This window comes from Echiichthys vipera (genome assembly GCF_963691815.1).
Source record: "Echiichthys vipera genome assembly, chromosome: 7".
Lineage (NCBI taxonomy): Eukaryota > Metazoa > Chordata > Actinopteri > Perciformes > Trachinidae > Echiichthys > Echiichthys vipera.
Window position 1 is genome coordinate 1,508,675 of NC_139832.1, and position 5,836 is coordinate 1,514,510.

Consider the following 5,836-nt stretch of genomic DNA (forward strand, 5'->3'; position numbering starts at 1 on the left):
CAGGACAACAACAGGATGACACACAGCCACACTGCAAACAAAAGAGACAACATGCGTATCAGTCATAAACAAACAAACAGTCGCCTTCCAAAGAGGCATCAAACGCGGTCCTCTCCCCTCTCTGGAAGATTATGACTCAAAGCACCTTTAGTTTGTGCTTCAGTAAAAACACTATGTTACATCGATTCCTCAGAAAATAGACCCTGACCCTGACACTACCCCCTGACCCTGACCCTGACACTACCCCCTAACCCTGACCCGGACACTACCCCCTAACCCTGACCCTAACACTACCCCCTAACCCTGACCCTGACACTACCCCCTGACCCTGACCCTGACCCTGACACTACCCCCTGACCCTGACCCTGACACTACCCCCTAACCCTGAGCCTAACACTACCCCCTAACCCTGACCCTGACACTACCCCCTAACCCTGACCCTGACACTACCCCCTAACCCTGACCCTGACACTACCCCCTAACCCTGAGCCTAACACTACCCCCTAACCCTGACCCTGACACTACCCCCTAACCCTGACCCTGACACTACCCCCTAACCCTGACCCTGACACTACCCCCTAACCCTGACCCTGACACTACCCCCTGACCCTGACCCTGACACTACCCCCTAACCCTGACCCTAACCATACCCCCTAACCCTGACCCTGACACTACCCCCTAACCCTGACCCTGACACTACCCCCTGACCCTGACCCTAACACTACCCCCTAACCCTGACCCTAACACTACCCCCTAACCCTGACCCTGACACTACCCCCTAACCCTGACCCTGACACTACCCCCTAACCCTGACCCTGACACTACCCCCTAACCCTGACCCTGACACTACCCCCTAACCCTGACCCTAACACTACCCCCTAACCCTGACCCTGACACTACCCCCTGACCCTGACCCTGACACTACCCCCTGACCCTGACCCTGACACTACCCCCTAACCCTGACACTACCCCCTAACCCTGACCCTGACCCTGACACTACCCCCTGACCCTGACCCTGACACTACCCCCTAACCCTGACACTACCCCCTAACCCAGACCCTAACACAACCCCCTAACCCTGACACTACCCCCTGACCCTGACACTACCCCCTAACCCTGACCCTGACACTACCCCCTAACCCTGACCCTGACACTACCCCCTAAACCTGACCCTGACCCGAACCCTGACCCTGACCCTGACACTACCCCCTAACCCTGACCCTGACCCTACCCCCTGACCCTGACACTACCCCCCAACCCTGACCCTGACACTACCCCCTAAACCTGACACTACCCCCTAACCCGAAGCCTAACACTACCCCCTAAACCTGACCCTGACACTACCCGCTGACCCTGACTCTCACACTACCCCCTGACCCTGACCCTAACACTACCCCCTAACCCTGACCCTAACACTACCCCCTAAACCTGACACTACCCCCTAACCCGAAGCCTAACACTACCCCCTAACCCTGACCCTAACACTACCCCCTAACCCTGACCCTGACACTACCCCCTAACCCTGACCCTGACACTACCCCCTAACCCTGACCCTAACACTACCCCTTAACCCTGACCCTAACACTACCCCCTAACCCTGACCCTGACACTACCCCCTAACCCTGACCCTGACACTACCCCCTGACCCTGACCCTAACACTACCCCCTAACCCTGACCCTAACACTACCCCCTAACCCTGACCCTAACACTACCCCCTAACCCTGACCCTAACACTACCCTCTAACCCTGACCCTGACACTACCCCCTGACCCTGACACTACCCCCTGACCCGGACCCTAACCCGGACCCTAACCCTGAGCCCAACCTTAACCCCTAACCGTAACAAAATGCTGAATGAACTCAGTGAAAGCAGAGGCTTATGGGACCAGGAAACACATGGACGACCCCACCTCTGCTGCCACTCGTAATGCGGTGAAAGTTGGTGTTCGCTCTGTGATTAACGCGGTCTCATGAACGTGTGTACGGCCAGACACGAGGAACCCCGGGTGAAGTGTGTAACATCCAGAGAGGAGCTGTTTGAACTCTAATCACATCCAACACATCTCTCCCTGCTTTACCTCACCCTGCAGGAATGCATCGCCCCGGCTCTCCGCTGCTTTAATGAGGCTGCATTCCTCCACCTGAACGTGGGATCGCCGCTGCAGGTCTCCGTCAGTACTCGCTCCACCCCTACCTCCTGCATGCTGAGGAGCTCCTGGTGGGGGGCTGCCATAAAAACTGGTCCTGACTGAAGCTCATAAAGAACCTGCAGGGCTCTTCTCTCTGCTCCAGGTAGGTGTTCGTTCATGTTAAAGTGTCAAAATAAACAGAATAAATCCAAAATCAACAAAGTCAAACACATGTGCGTGTTGATGCTGACCTCCTTCATTTATGATTATTTACTCATTTTAATCCAGAAATGAATGACATCATCTTTGGTCTCATTTATACTTGTAACACCCAGACACACGCGTCTCCGTAAACCACAAACCTGTCGAAATCTGTCCCAGTTTACGTGCAAATCAGGGTCTGCAGCTGTTTTATAAACTGATATAAACGCAAGTGAAGAAGTTGCAACACCAGTTTAGCTAGAATGAACTCTTAAGACTCTCAGACCTGTTTGAGCAGATATCTCATCTCATCTTCAGCCTCTGATCCTGGATCAGGTCTCAGGGGCAGCAGCTCCAGCAGGGGACCCCAAACTTCCCTTTCCCGGGCCACATTAACCAGCTCTAACTGGGGGATCCTGAGGCGTTCCCAGGCCAGTGTGGAGATCTAATCTCTCCACCTGGTCCTGGGTCTTCCCCGAGGCCTCCTCCCAGCTGGACGTGCCTGGAACACCTCCCTAGGGAGGCGCCCAGGGTTCATCCTTACCAGATGATCCTGAACCACCTCAACTGGCTCCTTTCAACACAAAGGAGCAGCGGCTCTACTCCGAGTTCCTCACGGATGCTGAACTTCTCCCCCTCTCTCTAAGGGAGACTCCAGCCCCCCTCCTGAGGAAACACATTTCACACGCTTGGACCTGGACCTGGTTCTCTGGTCCTGACCTGGACCTGGTTCTTTGGGTCCTGACCCAGCTTTCATGACCACAGGTGAGGGTAGGAACCAGGACTGAGGGTAGATCCAGAGCTTTGTCTTCCTCAGCTCTCTTTTCGTCACAACGGTGCGGTAGAGCGACTGCAGCTCCGCCCCCGCTGCTCCGATTCTCCGTCCAAACTCACGCTCCATCGTCCCCTCACTCGTGAACAAGATCCTGAGGTACAGGGAGACCGAAGCGCACGTCTTTGAAACGTCTTTAAAACGTCTTTGCCGTCGTTGATTTTGAGCCTGAATATAAAAGAACACTCTTCCACCTTCTGTTACCTGCTTTTATATTGATATTAACGTCCAAAGGCTTTGATTTTTTATGATCAAAGGGGCATTTAAAGGTATTTTAATAAAGTTAAAGGGACATTTTTGGCTCGGCAAGGTGTCTTCCCCGTCACGTCTGTACTTTTACTCGTACCAAAGGATTCCAACGCTGCAGAAATGCTACGTTCACCCAAGTAAAAGAACTGAATACGTGCGCACTCACACTGTCCTTCCGCACCTTGCCCCGTGCTTTAGGGTCCTTGCCCCCCCCTCCAGGCCCGTTTGTACTCACACTACCTGGGCCTCGGAGAATGCTTCTTGCTGCCTATACGTCATCACGCCGTAACACGTCACACGCATTGATGACGTCATGGCGATGCGTGGCTTTGTTTCCAGATCTTTCCGTAGACCTCGGAGTTTTTGTGCGTCTTGTCGACTGTTTTTGAATCTTTTCATCGACCAAATCTGCAGTAAACACTCCACCTCCGCATCACACCAACGTGAACCTTTCACCGCCATTGTTTGAAATGTCCGCGCATGGTCCCTCCTTCTTTTTTCTACGTCCCAACAGGCGCACAGGAAATGACCTCAGAACCGCCGTAGGCCTCGTGCTCGTACACGTGCGCACGCTCGTGCTCGTACACGTGCAAACGTGCTTTACTAAAGCCCACCTCTCCCAAACGGGCCGTGGACGGCAAGCGTGCCGCTCCTAGACGTGGTTGCACTCACACTGGTCAAAGGAACCAGACTTGACCCAAAAACCTGTTTTGGCGCGGTGCGGAAGGACAGTGTGAGTGCGCCCTACGTCTCCCTTAAGCCTTTCAGAGGAATATGAAATAGTGCATGCACAGATGATGGAGGGTTCATCATGAGTGGAGTGTCAGCAGATTTGTGTTGCTATAGAAACCCGTCTTATTTACCACCACAGGCAGGATAAAAACAGATCATGTTCATGTTCATGAGACGCCTCCGGGGCGTCCGCGGCAGAGAAACACAGGCTGATGCTGACGAGTGTTTACAGTAAACATCTGCATCACGTCTTTGTCTGCGGATCATTTTCCCCCGCGTCGGCGATCTGAAACCGAACCTGTCCACAGACGCTCAGCTGCACAATGAGACCCTGCGTGTGTGTGTGTGTTCCTGTGCCAGGGTTGAGGGTTCAATTCCCACTGAATATTCATGCACTTTGAGTGAATATGTTTCAGTGAACGAGTAAAGGAGTGAGGATCATTGCTGCAGAATAACATGGAGAGCCAGGGTCGCCACAGACGTAAAGATCAGAGCACACGTCATACATTTACCTGTGTATCTCCGTGATGCTGCTCCTGGCTCCTGGAGCCCGTTTAAAAAAGTTAAGACAAGATTATTACGGTAATTATAGTGTGGAGTTGGGTTATTATTGTATAAACTTGTTACTACACCATTTCAGACATGTGAAATTGGTCAAAATATTCACTTAGTTTCGTTTATTTCTAGCCGAAAAAGCAACAAAAGGTCCTTTTTTCCTCTGCTGTGATGAGTCGGCAGCAATTCTCACCTTCCTTGCATGTGTCAGAGCACTCGGCCCGACCCTCTCCCTGACCTCTGACGCTCCCTTCTCCCCTGACGCGTGCGTTAAAGTGTCATTCCAGCGTAAAATCATCCCAGGGTCTTTTTTCGGCACTTTCACACACCAGATAAACCATCGAGACAGTTTTTTTTTCGTGTATCAACTATTAACAGAGAAATCCACTAGAGGTCGCTAACAGCCGGACGTGGCTAACAGTGGTTAGCTCGGGGCAGTACGGTGAAGGCATTCAAAGGTCTTTTTTAACCACTAATGCTGCTGAAAATAACAGCAAACCTCTGCAGCAGCATGAGAAGAGTCCCTACACACACACACACACACACAGACACACACACACATGAGAAGAGTCCCTACACACACAACAAAGCATCATCAGCGTAGTTAGTGAAGCCAGAGTTTATTAAAGAGTGTTTTAAAGACTTACCTACTGGCCCCTGCACCAGCTCCTCTCATAGTAAAGTCCATTACAGTGGATTACCAAAGGATTGTATAGTATAAACATATAATGATATACATAATATATATATATATATATATATTATATGTGTATATATATATATTATGTCAGGATCATCACACACTGCGTTTCTCTTCTTTATGTTTGTGTCGTTAAACCGTAAAAAGTCTTTTCTGTAAATATATGAACAGCTGTGGAAACAGCTTCAGATAGTGGACGACGTCACAAAGACACACTCCAGCCTCTTCACTGGGACACAAACGCAGAGAGATGGAGAGAGTTTCCCCTGGATCTGTGGCGTCTGCAGATAACCAGGACACCAGAGCGCCTGTGTGTGTGTGTGTGTGTGTGTGTGTGTGTGTGTGTGTGTGTGTGTGTGTGTGTGTGTGTGTGTGTGTGTGTGTGTGTGTGTGTGTGTGTGTGTGTGTGTGTGTGTGTGTGTGTGTGTGTGTGTGTG